Here is an 18,818-nt window from a genome sequence, read left to right as displayed (position 1 = left end):
CCCTAGGCCCCAGCCCCCACAAAGTACATGATGGGGGGCCCCACCGGACTCACTCAGAGGCTCTCAGGCCAGAGTACTGTGCCGAGGGCCCCCCTGGAGCTCGACACCTCCCCCACCACCCCACCCCCAGCACCGTGGGGCCTTTGTTACACCACTGAAATATTCAAGTGATAGGCCGAATCTAAATATCACCATGTGCAACTGTGCTTATATGCTGAAACGGAAGTACCAATAATCTGCCTTTGCGAGGCTCTAGCTGTTTTGTTAAAAATATAGCGAGATTAATTTAAATGGCTGTCTTGCCTAGTGATAAGTAAACTGTGTTTCTACCGGAAAACATGTGAGTGGGTCACAACGTCTGCATTTCGTGACGCTGCTAAATTTACAAACTTTCCAGCAAAAATAAAGACTTTGTGACATTCATGAAAATAAGATTTTTTTGTTTTGTTTCTTTAGGTCAAGAGCTGCGGCAATTAATTCCAATAACTTGCCCATCAACAATCTCCGCTTCATCTCACGATTCCCTACCAGCTCCTCGGACTAGGCACCACTAAAATGGTGTTGCTGATATGACCCTGGTCTCTACCTAATATGAACCTAAAATAAAAATGAATATGACATTTCACAAGGGCTTGGACCCCGGGTAAATACTAAAGTTTGTATTAAAAACATAAATTATAAAGCCATCATATGCTTTAATATTTTCAAGTACAAGCCAAATAGAGACACTTGGTGTTCACAATATGTGAATTGGAAAATACAACTACTTTATTTCAAGAACTATCATTTTTGCTGTAATATTTTACTTTTAGAATGTGTGATAATGAAAACACAGAGAGAGGTCATCAAGGGGAACGCACGTGCATGGCTATGCTTTAATTTCTTTAAAAAAATGTTTTTCAAGTTTAGAATTTGTTATCATAAAAATAAATCTCAGCTTCATATTAGGTGCCTGTGAAGTTCATAAAGAATCATGCGTTGTCACAACGTGCTTAGAAACTCACCAGCACTCATCAACGAAGCTATTCAAATGGACTGAATAAAAGTCCTCAGCAACCTCAGCCCATTTTAACGGGGTGAGTCACTCACAGATCTTAAAGCCTCCATCAGAGAAGAGATAATTCTGGGTTTGGGGCTGTAGACGGAGTGCAATTTGCGAAAAGAGTCGTTGTAATTTAACTTCATGTTTCTGGACAATTTTATGGACAGCAACTTGGAAGATGCCATGAGGAGGGAACATCAGAAGCAGAAGTCTATACAGACAACATTGAATTGACCATACAGCGCTGCAAGGTGTGTGTGTGTTGGGGGTGGGGGGGTACTTTTCTAAACCCTTTCCGGAATTCATAATGACTTACTATACAAACATTCTTATTCACTCATTCATACATGACTACCAGAAATGGATACAACGTTCACAAGAAAAGGAAGAAAAGACATGTCTGATGCCAGGGCAAGCTCAAGACGTAATGGAGATTGGTCTACCAACAAAGCCACTGTAATTATGCCACAGGAAAGGAACAAATGATGTGGCAGGGTTGACTAAATTATGCAGCAAGAAAATGTACATTTTCAGTAACTCCTGATCCATTTGACCTAGAAACAATTAAAAAAATATATACAGTAGGTGACAGGTTATGTCAAATGCAGCAACTAAATTCACAATTTTACGGAAAATACTGCAGCCCCAGATAGTATAATTTCAGTAGCCCTGTCTATAAGGAATCACTAGAGTAGGCAACAGTCCAACAAACAATAAAGAAAAATGGTTTTGGCCAGAGTCACTTCTCGGGTAGTGGTAATTTGCACTCAAGTGATATTTAACACCATTTTTCAAATTGCATGGTGCATTATTTTAATCCAATGTTTTTTTGACGGTCATTGCTCACAACTACACATGGCGAGTACGCTATAGCAAAACTCTGTCCATGCAGACCATAAACCTGCCCTTCCACTCCTAGGCGAAACCTGTGATTACACTGCCCCTTCTAGGCCATGCATGCACTGTCACCCACGGGGATCAGCTGGAGTGTGCACAAAAAGTACGCTCACATGAACTCATATGTACAATATTAATGCTGTTTACTATAGTTCTAAGACTTCCCCTATCCAGCTGGTGCAAAAATACTAACAACAAGGGCCATTGCCTCCTAGCACTTCCTGACCTATTGGTGGTTTTCAGCACTGCTGACAAGAGACCCCTCTTAACACCTATTGATCACATATAAGTATTATATTGCTGATGTTAAAGGGATCTCCACCTTTCACTCAGACACAATTTGTTTTGAAGGCACTAATTTAGATCGTCATCACACTAAGTCATGTGGGGTATGCACCAGAGCGCAATACCTGCCTCCTATGCTACTCAGCCTCTACAATGAGCTTTATCCAGCACCAATAAAACAGCAACACTCAACTTCATCTCAAATATCTTTGGCCATTGGCATTAAGTGTCTCGGACCCTGCCCCGCTACCATTTAACCTCAAATGTCAGCTGTACACTGTATACTTAACCAAGCAAAGGTTGCACCCGCCCTGGTCAGCAGGGACTCTCTGCAACCACAGGTCTAGGTTGGCTTGACATTATTAATCTCATTGTCTTCCCTCATAACCTCTGCAAGTCCATTGGCTTCTACATGGAGCCTTATCTTTTCTTCAATGGTCATGTTTAGTAAATAGATTAAACTGTTTAGTTTAACATCATCCTCCTCCATGTAACCAGGCTTATATTTCACTATTAACTTCCACGCCACATTTCAAGTTTCTTTTTCATGTAGACTGTAGAGGTGATCTGCTGAGCAGCCTTGCCACTAAAGCCTGGTTAACGCCTTAAACCTTTTTACCTTTTCAGCCTTTATTCTGTTCAAGATAGGAAGTGTGATGAATAAAGTCACTAATCCATATATATTGAGTCCTTAAGAAGCAAACAAGCAAGCTCCACGTCTGTGATGCTTGCTGCACCTTTAATTGTGCCCTTGGTGAAAATTACATTCAAAAGACTCAAAAACTGAACTGTGCAAGGAAAAAGACCTTCCCCATGTGTACACAAGGGTGGTAAAACAAACTACCACGGCAATCTCTTCACCATTTTACTGCTTCCTGTGGGATAATTCTCCTTACCATTCTCCTTTGACACAAATCTCCAAGCAGGGAATTACTACTATTGAGCCAAGTAAATCCGCTCACGTGAACCATGTAATCTAACATTTGGGTTGGATATCCCTGTTCTTGTGTAAATTGCATCTTGAGCCTCTCTGAACAGGTCCAAGCTATAAAAAGACCCCTAGTAAAATATACAAATGGGCAGCAATGATACAAGTTGAAAAGAATATAGAATATAGAGAGTATACAGACATTTTTGTCAGAATATTGTGAATGTTAGCACCATCCAACAAGAATGTAGTAGCCAAAATATCTTCTACTAAAATATTCGCAAGTTAAATACACATAGCTAAGTATAAACATACAGGTTCTAACTTCACATCTACATACCTTGTCAATATATTTATCTCAATGTTATATATGTGGCGTTGGTAGTTGGAAGGGTGGGCTTTAAGCATGGGCTACAGTGCCTCAACTCTGGGATTGAGGCTGGTTACCTCTGATATCCTACAGTCCTCCTACTATGGCTTTGCAAACTAGGACACGTACACCTTTAGCACTTGACACTGTGTGGAAACGATGGCTAGCTTTCACAGGTTTCTCAGGGATGAAGTGTGGGGTTTCTCGAAGTCAGCTCTCAACAAACATACATTAGCATAGTAAATGATTGTTCAACCCGGTAATTTACTTTCAGGAAAATTATTTTAATGTACACCAGAACTAACTACTACACACACAACACAAACAAGATGCAACTTAGTGTCCTGGGTGCTAGAGGTTGTCTTTACTGTTTCCCACTATTGACTATTGGTCTCTGTCCCCCCATTATGGTCCAGGAAGTTCCCTTCCAAGGCCGGTATCAATTGTGATTGAGCTCAGATTCAGATTATCCCAGTAGGTCTTTCCATGCACAGTCTCTATCACCATTCACGTCATCTTACCTGGTAAGGTTTATCAGAGCATGTGTAGGTCAGCACAGTCGTGTGACCGACTGTTTCTTCCTCCACTCACCCGCTCTTCTGCTTCTGAGAGAGAGTGAGCCAGCTGGTTGTCAGGGCGTCTTCAGGCAGGCACATCTCTGAGGGGCAGCTGCTCTGCATCCTCTGTGGACTGGGAAGGTCCCTCAAAGGCATGGGTGGCTATTTCAGAAGACTCACAATCACACACAACCTGGGTAAGCAGGTGTTTGCAGATCAGTGCAGCCCCTCGTGGGCCACAGAAGCTGTTCTAGGGTTGGTGTGGCCACACACAGGCGTGTTCAGTCAGATGCCAATGCCCCACACAGGCCTCACTCTCTGGTGCATGCAGCTCAGGTCACATCAGATTTTGTCTTTTGGCATAGCGGCTCAGGTTACATTGCCGATGATCACAGTCTCGCCGGCGGTCTGGTAATCTTCACTTGTTTCTGCCAGGAATGGCATGGGACAAGACTGCTGCCTGCCGACACTGGGAAAGGGAGATAACTGTCCACCATTATCCTTTTCTAGTAAATCCCACCATTTGGGCATTAGGCTGCAGCTTGCTCCTCTCTCTTATGGACAGTTACTGCTCCTGCAGGGTTGGCAGCTTCTTCCGTGTCTCAGGAGGTTTTTAAGCCTGGTGAACAGCTCCTATTGAAAGGGGTGGACACGGATGATATTCAGGAAAAGACAAAAGGCAGGACCTATTCTAAGGGGTCCGCCCTACCTTGTACACTACAGTCTGCAGTCCCACTCTTCACTCCCATCATCTAACAAATGGCAGACTTTCAAGAAGACTAATCAGCTCTTTGCTCAGCAAAAGGACTAGTTGAATTTCTGAAGGAGTTTTGTGTCTTCTTTCCTCGTTTCAGTATCTAGATCTCTCCAGGAATGTCAGCAATACACACATGCAGACATACAGTTGGGATGTTAGCGGGAAGATCATGGTAAGCATATAGAAGTGAAACTCCACATAAGTGGGCCAGAGGGCCTCCACTCCAGTGACATACGTAAAAATGTCTGATCACAACTATGAATCATAAAACGTGGTACGCTGCCATCACTGTTCTACGTACTAAATCGATGAGTGGGATAGTATTCCACTGGCAGTTCGATAGCAGCATTCTTGGTGTGCTCCTCCAGGTTACAGGACATGTCCAGGACCTCCCTCATGTAGGGTTCAGGCCTAGGCCTCTGTGGACCGACTGGGTAAGTGTGAGGCTAGAGCCACAATCAAAAACCAGGATACAAAATACAGTCAGTCTGACTCTCTTGGCAGGGATTCACAACTACTGGACACCCTTCAGGGGACATTTCCAACCAAACATTTGGAGTTAAGAAAACCTATGTTTCCCTATATATACTTATCTGAATATTTTGGTAGTCAAATATTTCTGCAGAACAAAATTAACTCCACGATATTCTGGTACCAAACAGGCAAATAGCCAGCAGTGTGAACCACGGACAGCAGGAGGGTGGACTATGGTCAACACACAGATAGTAAAGAATATGACGATTGGAGTGTACCGATAAAGGCAGACGAGCCTGCACACGTAATAGACAGCATTCGTGGGCACAGACAGGCGAGCATTGAATATTAACAGTAAAGGGACAGAAGCATGTAGACATGAACGCGCATAGCAGGCTAGCGAGGAGAAACAGATTACAGAAACAACTTAAATTAGGGTCACGAAGCAGAAAATTAGGAGCACACAATATACTCTTATTGTATCATCATCTTTTCGATCAAAATAGTACAAAGATAAGAACACTAAGCATGATACTAATAATGTTCTCATCAGTACTTGTAACACCACTTATAACAAAACAACAACTAGCTCTCCTCCAGTCCCCTGGGTGCATGCGGCTTCAAAAAAACATTAAAGAACATCTTTACGGCTCCCGCTGGTCTGGGGCACAGTGATGGATGGCAGGAGTCTCAAACCATTGCAGAAGCAGTCTTTCACCTTAGGTAGTGAACCAGACACGATTGGACTTGGAACAGAGCCACGTGCAGGCAGCTCGAGTCTGGCTGGAAGGAAAGGCAGCTGCGCAGACTCCTGAGCACTACAGAAATGGAGCTGTGCGCCCTGGGCACTTCAGCACCACCCGCAGCGGACAGCGTCCGGCCCCGCGATCCCCTCCAGTCAAGAGCTTTGTTACCATAGCCCCACCGAATAACTTTTTCGTATGGTACGAGCAATGCAAATTACAAAATGACATAGCGCTAGTTTCATTATTCGTCGTTTTTTGTTTGCCTTTTAATAGCAAATTGGATGTTGTGTTTGTTCAATTTTATTCCATTGCTCAAATCTAAGCGTGTTTTTATTTCTTTGTTTGGCTGTGTTTGGGCTTGATGGCAGTTGTAAGCGTGTCTATTTGTTCGGGTGCATTTTCGTTTGCCAGACCTGTTTCCTTATTGGTCTGTTTTCTGTTTATATTTATACTAAATCTGTTTTTGCTTACACCCGTTTTTATTGTTTTTTGTTTGTTTGCTGGCTTGTTTTAATGTTCCTAGTGATGCATGTATGAGTTGCGCGAATAAGAAAACACAGAAGCTCGTCTCTAGTAAAGCGAGGAAGTGAGTATTTATGAGCTAATATACACAACACGAAGGTGCCTGCAGCCTTAAAACAATTTCAAGGAGAGTGCAAGGGAGGTAGGCGCAGTATGGCTATGTGGTGTACACATTATCATGAAGCACATCTTTTTGATTACTCTTGCTCTTCAGAGTTATGTTAAGAAGACTTGCAGAGCACAATAATCACCTCTGAGGGTGTACAGATGCTTGAGCAGGTAAGTGGGTGTTGGACCTGGCCCTTTTTGCAGGGTCATCCCCAAACTTTGTGCCTCCTTCCTCTTATTTTTCCTGACCTGTTTTTGTTGGCTTTTGAACTCTGAGCACTTTACCACTGCTAACCAGTGCTAAAGTGCATATGCTTACTGGGTAAATTGTACTGTTGATTAGTTTATCCATGATTGGCATATTTGATCTACTAGTAAGTTCCTAGTAAAGTGCACTAGAGGTGTCCAGGGCCTGTAAATCAAATGCTACTAGTGGGCCTGCAGCACTGATTGCGCCACCCACATAAGTAGCCCTGCAATCATGTCTCAGACCTGCCAAATGAGTATAAGAAGAGCACCAAACCCACAGACTTTAGACACTTCTTGGGGTAGACACTCTACCTCACAGACACTTCTGGACAAGAAACCTGCTGCTGAAGAATCCCTGAACCAGACCTGCCAAGAGGAACTGCCTGGCTGCCCAAAGGACTCACTGGGACTGCTTTTCTGACAAGGACTGCCGCCTTGCTGTTGCCCTGCTGCCTTGCTGCTCCCTGGCTGTGCTGAGAAGTGCTCTCCAAGGGTTTGGATAGAGCTTGCCTCCTGTTCCCTGAAGTCTCAGGACCAAAAACACTTCATTCCTGCAACTGGACTCCTTGTGTGGTGAAAATTCAATGCACAGCCTGCTAAAAACGACACACAGCCTGCCCCGCAGTGAGAAATTCACTGCACGCCGCACTGGGACGACGCAGCGTGAGTTTGCAAGGAGAAGATCGACTCAGTGCCTGCGTTGCGACTGGAACTTCGACGCACGGCCCACCGGATCGACACACAGCCGACCCAGGAGGACCCAGCATGACTTCCAGAGAGGAATCAACGCAGCGCCTGCCGAGCGTGAGAAAATTCGACACAACGCCCAATGGATTGACAAATCGCTTGTGACTTCGCTCCGCAAGCCCAGGATTCCACACACAGACCCCAGGGTGCCAGAAAACCCCGCAACCCGAAGAGGAACCAAGTCCACGCGCCAGAGATTGATGCAAAGCCTTCTCCTGCATGGAAAATAACAACGCAAGTCCATGTGTGAAGGGGCGAAACCGACGCACACCTCCCCGTTTTCCACGCATTGCCTCCTCTGCGGTCTCTTGTGGAGATTTTGAACACGAACCAGGTACTTTGTGTTTGCAAGAGATCTTTATTGTTTTTAAGAGACATTTAAAAGAGACTTTTACAGTGATATCTCAACATCTACTTATTGCATTTTAAATGTTTTGACCTGCAGCTTATCAAATAAATATTATATATTTTTCTAAACACTGTGTGGTGTATTTTTGTGGTATTATATGGTGGTATTGTACGATTTATTGCACAAATACTTTACACATTGCCTTCTAAGTTAAGCCTGACTGCTCAGTGCCAAGCTACCAGAGAGTGGACACAGGATAATTTGGATTGTGTGTGACTTACCCTGATTAGACTGAGGGTCCTTGCTTGGACAGGGAGTAACATAACTGCCAACCAAAGACCCCATTTCTAACAGTGGGTGAATTACCCCAGTAGAGTTATTTGAGGAGCCAGGTCTTCTGCCTCTTTTGCAGGCACTCAAGAAGTGATGAGGGGGCCTTATTGTGCTGGGGGAAGTCACTCCTTGTTTTGGGTGCGATGTAAGAGAAGGAGAAACCTCCTGCTTTGTTTTTGTGAATGAGGGGGGTGTATGCGAGAGTGAGGTAGAATGTAGATGTATGGTCGACTGGTGAAAGCGTATGAAGTTGTTATGGTAAGTTGGTCCGATGTTGTGTAGAGCTTTCTAAGTGTGAGTGAGTAATTTGAATTGGCTGTGTTTGGGAATGGGGAGCCAGTGGAGCTCTTTGAGATACGTTGTGATGTGATGTGGTTGTGGTATGGGAGGTCTAGTGTGAGTCTTGTGGTGGCATTCTGGAAGGTCTGGAGGTTTTGTTAGAGTTGCTTGGAGATTCTGGCATACAGTGCATCACAATTGTCAAGCCTGCTTATGATGAGTGCTTGGGTGACTGTCCATCTAGTGTTCTGTGGCAGCCACTTGAAGATCGTATTCAGCATGTGTTTGATGTAGAAGCAGGAGGTGATCATTGTGATGACTTGGGCTGACATGAAGAGTTTTTTTTCTAAGATAAATCCCACGTTTTTAGGGTGGTCGGTGGGTGTTGGCCACACCTCTAACAGCCACCAGGTGGAGTCCCAGAGGAAGGTCTAGTTACCAAGGATCAGAAATTCTGTCTTGGAGGAATTGACCTTAAGGCAGTTTGTTCTCAACCACTCTGCTACCATGGTCATTCAGTTGGTGAAATTTGTTCTGTAGGTGGTAATCTTGTCCGTCAGGGAGAGGATGGTTTGGGTGTTGTTAGAAATGGGGTCTTTGGTTGCCAGTCAGGTTACCCCCTGTCCAAGCAAGGACCCTCAATCTAGTCAGAGTAAAGGAGAATCACACTCAGTTATCCCTTGCTCACCCCCTTGGTAACTTGGCACGAGCAGGTAGGCTTAACTAAGAGACGATGTGTTAAGTATTTGTACAAACACACACAGTAATACAGTGAACCACTACAAAAGAACACAACACAGGTTTAGAAAAAATAGTAAATATTTTATCTAAATAACAAAGGCCAAATACAATAAAAATCCACAATATACAGTTAAAAATACAAATTTAGCATTTAAAAGCAAGAATACAGTGCCTTGAGGCACAAATACGGCAAGTTGGTAATATGCGGAGTCGTGACCGAGTCGTTTCCTACACAACAACGCCAATGGTGCCGTTTATGGAGTCGTTCGATCCCCAGGTTCAGTAACTTAAGAAACAAGTAGAAAACAGGCCAGTGCACGGAGTCGGGGAGAGCGGCTTCGCTGGGTCCAATGCGGCATTGGTTCCGGCGCCACTGGACAGAAGGACTGTGATGTAGTGCAGCAGAGTCGGGTCTTCAGTACAGGGCGGTGGAGATGAAGCGACATTAGACGCAAAGTCGTTCGGCAGATGCGAAGTCCAGCGGAGTCACGGTGCAGTATGGCAAGCTCACAGGGGTGCAATGACGTCACAGGGTCGAAGGTGCTGCAATGGTGTGGGATCTTCACGGACTTTGGACTTACTACACTCCGGTGTCAGCGAAGTTGGTTGGGATCAGTGGCTGCAGTGAGGCCTATGAAGTCGTCGGACTCCTACGAGGTCCACGGCCTCGGGACAGGCAGCGTCAAGGTTCCGGGTAGTGGCGTCAGCTCACAGGGTCGTCAGATTCATTGCACTCAGTGAGGTTCACGGCCCTGGGGCAAGCAGTGCTGCTGGTCTGTGCAGCGGCGTCCTTTGCGAAGTCGGCATTGTTAAGCTGCTTTTTCTCCAGGAATTCACTTCCAGGGGTCCAGGAACTGGAATGGCACCCTCTGGCAAGCTAGAGTCCACAGCAAGTAGACTCAGGTCTGCTTGGTGAAGCCTTTGCTGTCCCTGGGGCTTCAAAACAGGAGGCAAGGTCTACTCCAAGCCCCTGGAGTCACTTCTCAAGAAGGAATGCAACAAAGTCCAGTCTCTGTCCCCTTGCGCAGGCAGAAGCAGTAACTGCAGGATAGCCCAACACAGCACAGTCACAGGCCAGGGCAGCACATCTCCTCAGCTCTTCAGCTCTTCACCAGGCAGAGGTTCCTCTTGAATCCTTGAAGTAATCTAAAGTCTGGGGATTTGGGTCAAGTACTTATACCCCTTTCTGCCTTTGAATTAGGCAAACTTCAAAGAAGAGTCTCAAGTGTCTGTTAGATCCTTTCATGTCCAAGCCAGGCCCCAGCCACACACCAGGAGGTTGGATACTGCATTGTGTGAGGGCAGGCACAGCCCATTCAGGTGTGAGTGATCACTCCTCCCCTCTCCTATAGCCCAGACGGTTCATCAGGATATGCAGGCTACAGCCCAGACGCCTTTGTGTCACTGTCTAGAGAGAGGTGCAAACTGCCCAATTGTCAAACAGACCCAGACAGGGAATCCACAAACAGGCAGAGTCACAGAATGGTTTAAGCAGGAAAATGCCCAGTTTCTAAAAGTGGCATTTTCAAATACACAATCTCAAAACCAACTTTACTAAAAGATGTATTTTTAAATTGTGAGTTCAGAGGTCCCAATCTCAACATGTCTATCTGCTCCCAAAGGGAATCTACACATTTTCAAACACCCAATCTAAGAACCAACTTCATGAAAAGATTTATTTCTAAATTGTGAGCTCAGAGACCCTAAACTCCTTATTTCAATCTGCTCCTAAAGGGAATCTGTGCTTTAATCACATTTAAAGGCAGCTCCCATGTTAACCTATGAGAGAGATAGGCCTTGCAACGGTGAATAACAAATTTAGCAGTACTTCACTGTCGGGACATGTAAAACACATAAGTACATGTCCCACCTTTACCATACATTACACCCTGCCCCTGGGGGTATCTAGGGCCTACCTAAGGGGTGCCTTACATGTATAAAAAGGGAAGGTTTAGGCCTGGCAAGTGGGTACACTTGCTAAGTTTAATTAGCAGTGCAAGACTGCAGACACTGCAGTGGCAGGTCTGACGCATGTTTACAGGGCTACTTATGTGGGTGGCACAATCAGTGCTGCAGGCCCACTAGTAGCATTTGGTTTACAGGCCCTAGGCACCTCTAGCACACTGTACTAGGGTCTTACTAGTAAATCACATATGCCAATCATGGAAAGCCAATTACAAATATATTATATACAGAGAGCATATGCACTTAAGCACTGGTTAGAAGTGGTAAAGTGCCCAGAGTCCTTAAGCCAACAAAAATAGGTCAGAAAAAATAGGAGGAAGGAGGCAAAAAGATTGGGGATGACCCTGCAAAAAGGGCCAAGTCCAACAGGTGTCATCAGTATCTGGGGGCAGAGCTAGCCTGCCGGCAAGATGGCCGTCACCGTGTGAGGCTCTGCCGGACTTAGGGCTTTTTTTCATCATTTCTCCTGACGTGGTGGCACTGGAAGTGCTTCCCCGGACCGGGAGCCCTCCAGCTTAAGGGGGTGCCTTCGTCTGCCCCCGAGTTTTTGGCCGACGGCGAGCTTTTGTGCAGGCGGCACGGAGGCGGGCTCGGCCGGAGTCGGGCCTGTTAGTGAAGGCACGCTCGGCTTGGGCGGGCTGCCACGCGCTTCCGAGGGCGCCCGGGAAAAGGCCTCGGTCCCCCGCTGGAGCAGGATGTGAGGTGAGTGCTGCCCGGGGCGGACCTTCGGCGGTCTAACCTGGCCGTGGCTCCCCGAGAGAGATTTTCACAGCCCTGACCTCCGGGGTGTGAGTCCTGGTGGCGCGAGGACGCTTGGGTGCGCGGCCTGGAAAAGCCAGGCTGGCCCTGCCCTTGGAGCATTGTGGTTGGCGGCCGTGCTGCGCCGGCTTAGTGGCGGTCGGCGGGGACCCTCTTGGTCGGCGCTCTCATCGGAGTGCGGGGGCCCCGGGATTTGGTGTCGGGGCTCCATCCTGTGAGACGGGGGCCGGGCCCTGCGGTCGGGCAGGCTTGCTCTGGGCCTCCTGGTGTCGGGCCTTGCTGGTGGGCCCGATAATATTGGTCGCCGGCTGGGTCGGGCCGGGGGGAGCTGCCTGAACTGTTTGGAGCCGTTTTGTGCTGTTTTGGGCCTTTTGAGGAATTTGGCCCTCTATATTGGACTGCCGCCATAGCTGGTTGGTCTGCTGGAGGTGACAGAGGACATTTTGGTGGTGACGGCGGACTGAGAAAGTTTTCTGGCTGGCATTTGGTGCCTCTTGGGAGACAATTAACTAGCCTGGAGGTCTCTGGAAGAGTGCAGTTGCCGGCTGGTGAGTGCCGCCTGACTGCTGGATGCTCTGTTGTGGGTCCCTGTCTGAGCTCCGTACTATCTGGGCGATTCGCCAGATTATTGGCGTTTGGAGGTGCATCTATGGCTGGGCTCATAGTGGAGTGCGCTATGGGCAAAGCGGAGCAGTGGCAAGCCAAGCTTTCCTTTGATGGTGGCAAGTGGAGGGGGGCACCCCCGTGCCGTCGTCTGGAGAGGTGCAGATGGATGATGGGGCTTGGATGCTTCCGTTCGGTCCATGTTTTTGGATATCAAGAGAAATTTGGCGGGTATTGATTCCAAACTGGACCATTTGACGGAGCAGCTGGATCGCATCCGGGCCCGGGTGGATGAACATGATACTCGCTTTGAGCAACTTGAGTCACGCACCTCAGAGATGGAGGACCAGAGACATGGTGAGAGAGAACATTTGCTGCAGATGGAGCGGGTGCTGGAGGTAATCAGGAATAAAAATGAAGATTTGGAGGCGCGGTCCCGGTGCAACAAAGCCAGGATGATTGGCCTTCCTGAGTCCACGGACATGGGCAGAATGGAAGACTTCATGGAGAAATTGCTTGCAGACCTGTTCGCTGGAGAGCTTTCTCGAATGCTGGTGGTGGAAAGGGCTCATCGACTGTTGGGACCTCGGCCCCCCCGGGACTCCGCCGCTACCTGTCATTTTCCGCCTCTTGAATTATCATGACCGTGACAATGTGCTGCGGCTGGCCCGGGAATGATGCCCGGGGATCTATGGAAACACAGAGCTGCATTTTTTTCCTGACTATACTCCGAGTGTGCAGGCGGCGCGCAAGGCGTTTTTGCCGATCAAGCGCTCTTTGAGTCTGACTGTGGCTCGTTTTTCTCTTCGGATCCGAAGCTGGTGGCCAAGTTTGTTAAGACGCTTCCACGGTGCTCTGCGGCTGAGGAATCTGGAGATCCTGGCTCAGAGCGGGTGAACCTTAGTAATACTGATTGACTGCCTTTGGAGCCAAGTCGCCGTCGGGCCCTGATTCCTGCTGGGGGCTATTGTTGCGCTGCTCTTGATTCCCTATTTAAGAGCCGCTATGTCAGTATCTTTGCTTCTTTTGCCCCTTATCCTCTCCGGGCTGTCTGCTTTGCAGATGGGTTGGACGGCTAGCTCACGACCCCTGGATGAGTCCTTTAACTATGCTGCGAGACCCTGATTTTCTTAGTTGGGGGATGGGGGGGTCTCTGCTTTGACCCGTTTGTGGGGTCTGCGTGGGTGGGGGTGGGTATGTATCCTGGTTTGTTGTTTCTGTGCTCTTTGGCGTTATTGCTATTGTCTATTTGTGGCAAATGGATCTGGTAGGTGGCGACGAGTGGCCCCGGGGCGGGACGTATGAAAGTGTTGCTGTGTCGAGGCTGGAGATGATGGCGGTGGTTAGTTGCCTTACGTGGAATGTGCGTGGCTTGAATGATCAGCGTAAGGTGCGGCTCATGTCTGCTTATCTCCAGCGTCATCACATAGATGTGTGTATGCTCCAGGAGATGCATCTGGACGCTTCAGCGTTGCATCGGCTGAAGGCTGGGTGGATTGGTGAGTGTCATGGAGCGGTGTTCTCGGGATACGCCAGAGGGGTGGCGATTTTGTTGCGTAGGAGCCTGCAGTGGCGAACTCACCGTGTGATAGTGGATCCGAATGGACGCTATGTTTTGTTGAGTGGCACCCTATTAGACAGGCCGTGTCGGCTGGTGTCGGTTCATGGCCCGAATGTTGATGACCCTGGTTTTTTCTGTGAGGTGTGGCGCCTGGCTGACTCAATGGGGAGTGGGGCTGTGATTTGGGGGGGAGATTTCAACGTGGTTTTGGATCCGGAGCGAGACCGGGAGAGTGCTACTAGGGCTCGACATTCTGCCGCTGCTGCGGCGTTAATGACTGTCATGAGCGATGGTGCCCTAGTTGACTTATGGAGGATAAAGCATGGAGATCAGAGAGAGGGCACGTGTGTCAACTATGTACATAATAGCTGGTCTCGCTTAGACCGATGGCTGGGCACTTGAGATGTGGAGATGTGGACGCAATCGGTGGAGCATTTGGCTCAGACCCTCTCGGACCACTCCCTGCTTAAGTTGCAGCTCTCTATACCTGGGGTTCCGAGTACTGCGTTTGCCTGGCATTTGCCGCAGGGGTCTCTTCAAATTGAGATGTTTTGTGAAGAAATTCATGAGGCCATTTTGCATTTATTCGCTGAGAATCGCAGGTTGGTTAGTTCGGCTGGAACGCTTTGGGAGGCCTTCAAGGTGGTCATTCGAGGAGTGTGTCTTTCTAAGCAGCATGGGGTGCTTTGCGCTTTGCGCCGAGAGTTAGCCAAGCTGGAATTGCAGATTACGGAACTGGAGGTGAAATTGGTGGTGGACTGGGGTGGTGAGACAATGGCAGCTTTACGTGAGGTGATCTCTCGATATGAGGAGGCCGCCCATCAGGAAATCTGTTTTTTGGGTAAATATTCCAGGGCCCGGCGCTATGGTGAGGGAGACAGAGCGGGTCGAACACTGGCGAACATGCTGCGCAAGCCTTGGGCGAGCGGTTACGTTACTGGAATAGATGGGCATGGAGGGTGTCATGAAGGTCTTTACAGAATATTTTGTGGATTTATTCTCGGCCCGCTGTGCAAAATCTTGATGCGGTGCTTGCTTATTTTTCAGAGATCAGTCTTCTTTGGTTCGATGATGGTCATAGAGCTTACTTTGGTGGAAGAGGTCAAGTCAGTCATTAGTGGGCTGCCTGGTGATAAGGCCCTGGGATTGGACGGTTAACCCCTGCCCTTTATAAAGAGTATGCCGATATTCTGGCACCCTACCTGCTGGAGGTTTATGCCAAGGCGTTGGAGACTGGGTGTCTCCCTGCGTCCCTGCGGGAGGAGCTGATCGTTATGATACTTAAGCCGGGGAAGGATCCTTATAGTTGTGATTTGTATCACCCACTTTCTATGATTAATGTTGATAACAAAATTCTGGCCAAGTTGCTGGCGCTACGCTTGCAGCCCCTGATGTTGCGACTGGTGCTTCCGGACCAGTCTGGTTTCGTGCCGGAGCGGTAGACAATGAATAATTTGCGTACATTTTTTGTGGTGCTGGGTGGCCTTTCGGCGGAAGATGAGGCTGCTGCTATGTTTTTGGACGCAACCAAGGCGTTTGATTCTTTGGCCTGGCCATATTTATTTGCGCTGCTGGGCAGGGTGGGCATGAGTGCCCAATTTATACGGTTGATCCGTTTGCTGTATACGGATCCGGTTGCGAGGTTGATGCTGAATGGCTGCGTCTCGGGCCCCTTTCCTGTGGGCCGGGGGACTCGTCAGGGATGTCCTCTGTCCCCGCTGCTTTTTGCTGTTTGCCATTTGCGGCAGCATCACAACCACAGAGGGCTGCAGTTTCGGCAACGTCCGATTCTAATCTCGATGTACGTGGATGATATTGGGCTGTATGTGCGGGAGCCGGGCGTGAACCTAGATGTCTTGCTGACTGAGATTGTCCGTTTTGGTGCCTTCTCTGGCACCATGATGAACTGGTCTAAATCGGTGGTGCTTCTCCTTACTAGTGGCACTGCGCGTTTCTCGTCGTGCTATCCCGTTGAACGGGCGGATGGCCCGGTCCGTTATCTGGGAGTTTGGCTGAGCTGCAATGTTGAGGCCCTTTGGCTCGCCAATTATGGCAGGTTAGTGGCTTGGTTGGAAGATAGGCTTGAGGTGGGGCGTTTGTTGCCACTTTCACTTATTGGGTGCATCGGCATTGCTAAGATGGTCGTGCTGCCAAAGTTTCTGTATCTTTTTGTTAATCTCCCGTTGGTGCTCACCGTGGGTTTCCTGAGGAGGCTTAGATCTGCTTTGGTGCGGTTGGTGTGGGCGGGAGGGCGGCCTAGGTTTGCTTAGGAGAAGCTGACGCTCCCATTTGAGATGGGGGGCCTCGCTGCCCCAAACCTGGAGCTCTATTATTATTGTGCACAGGCCCATTTTGCGTATTTTTGGATTCGTCCTATAAGGTATCTGCCTCATCTTGCGCCTGAGAGCGACGCGGTGTGGCCTGACCAGCTGATGAGAGTTCTTGGATGCATGTCTCGGACTCGCTCCAGGGGTGTGGATTCAGTGGCGTGCACTTCTGGGGTTTGGGCTGCTCTGGTGCGCCGGTCGGGGACGGGTGCGCCCTTTGCCCCTGCGATGCCTGTGCTGGATGTTGCAGATGAGAGGATGTCTCGTGACGCCCGATTGCGAGAGTTTCTTGCTGCCTTTGAGTTGTCACTGCTGGGGGACTGGTTTGTGAATGAGTGCTTGCTTTCGCCGGAGGAGGCGCTGCGGACTGGAGCTGATAATGGGCTGCACAGGCTATATTTGCTGCGTGTATACGCGATGCTTCGTGCATGGTTTCCTGGTCTCCCGTCCATGCCTAAGACCTGTCAGGTGCTTGAGTTGCTTTGGCGGGCGCTGTCACCGCGCAGGCTCATCACCAGATTGTATCAATGCATGCAGGAGCAGCGGAAGACGGTGGTAGTGGCTGCTAAGGCTAAATGGGAGATGGAGGTTGGGGAGGCAATTACTGAGGCTATGTGGAGAAGCTGCTGTGCGCACATGAGAATGCTGTTGCCTAATTACAGACTGCGGCTCATACACTTTAAATTCCTACATCGGCTATATTATACCCCTTGTGGATTGTGCCATATGGGCCTGCGTGATGATGCACGCTGTGAACGTGGCCACGCGCCGGACGCCGATTTTTTGCACCTGGCGTGGAATTGTGGTGAAGAGGTGATGCATGCGACAGCTGGAATGACTGGCTTGGATCTGCCTTTCTCTCCTGTGCTGGCATTACTTGGGCTTCTGGATGGGGTGCCGTCAGTATGGAGGCGTCTGGTGGGCATGCTGCTTCTTTTACTGGCAAAAAGAAGAGTGGCGATGTGTTTGGGGTGGGGCAGGGCGCCGCGGAGGTCTGATTGGCAGCGTGATGCTGCGTTCTGTCAGGAGCAGGTGTCAATTTTTTGGGAGCAGGCCTCCGTGTGCTCTCGCCCTAGAGATATCTGGGCACCCTTTCGCTCCTTTCTGGAATCTCATGACTGAATTGTGTGGGCTTCCGCTCCATGCATCTGGTCATGCACTTGAATTGATTGGATTGGATGTTGTTTCCTGCAAGTGTAGTATGCGCTATTCGATGGATGATCCTCCTGTCTGTGTCTGCTCTACCGCCTCCACTTTTAAGTTTGTTGGTTTTTGTTGAGTTTGTGCCCTGGAGAGCTCTGCGTTCGGCTTACCCCTGGTGGTGTGCTTCCTGAGGTTATGTCTCTTATGTGTCTGGGATGCTGCCTGAATTTGTTGACCTGGACATGCTGGGATCCTTGATTTATTGTACTACACCTTTGGCTGTCCCTAGCGATACTATGTGCACACTAATGAACTGCTTTTGTTATACTATCCAGCTCCTGGGGCTGTAATTGTTGTTGTATGGTAAATGTGTATAAATAAATAAATAACAAAAAATAAAAAAATAAAAAAAGGTTTCATCAGTATCTGAGATGACAGAGATGCCTTGAGATTGAATTATGTTGGCTAGAGGGGTCCTGTAAATGTTGAACATGGTGGGGCTGAGGGAAGATCATTGAGGGACTCCGCAGATAAGTTTCTTGTTTTCTGATGTCAATAGTGCCATACTAACTGTTTGGGTTCTTCCCAAGATGAATGAGTGTATCCAGTGGAGTTTGAGGCCTTAGATGCCTATGTCATAGAGTATTTTGAGTGTAGTTGGAGATGGCGTTGAAGGTTACGGATAGGTCAAACAGGTTGAGGGCTGCTGTTTCGCTGGGGTTCACAATGATTTTAATGTTGTCAATGCCTGCAATGAGTGTTGTTTTAGTGCTGTGGCTTTTTTGAAAGCCAGGTTCGGTGTTGTCCAGTAGTTGGTGGGTCTCAAGGTGGGTTGAGTTGTTTGTTGATGGCCTTCTCCATTACTTTGGTCGGGAGCAAAGATATTAGGCGAAAGTTGCATAGTTAGTTTGGGTCAGATGATATTTTTTGAGGAGAGCATTGACTTCTGTGTGTTTCTAGTCATCTAGGAATGTGGTGGATGTGAGGGAGGTGTAAATGATGTAGGAGAAAGCTGTGCTGATTGGGGAAATTCCTAAGTTGTAGACGTGGTACGTCATCTGTCAGTGGGAGCCCCT

At 48.2% G+C, this 18,818-nt stretch overlaps 1 protein-coding gene across 1 annotated transcript in view; it reads right to left on the bottom strand.

Moving 5' to 3' along the window:
* Window positions 1-18,818, bottom strand: part of MGAT5B (alpha-1,6-mannosylglycoprotein 6-beta-N-acetylglucosaminyltransferase B) — a 676,434-nt gene that overhangs the window by 214,896 nt on the left and 442,720 nt on the right. The gene's annotated exons all lie outside the window — the stretch shown is intronic.

Source organism: Pleurodeles waltl, chromosome 7 (assembly GCF_031143425.1).
Source record: "Pleurodeles waltl isolate 20211129_DDA chromosome 7, aPleWal1.hap1.20221129, whole genome shotgun sequence".
NCBI lineage: Eukaryota > Metazoa > Chordata > Amphibia > Caudata > Salamandridae > Pleurodeles > Pleurodeles waltl.
The sequence above is the reverse complement of the archived record's forward strand: the minus strand, read 5'-3'. Positions and strand labels throughout refer to the sequence as shown.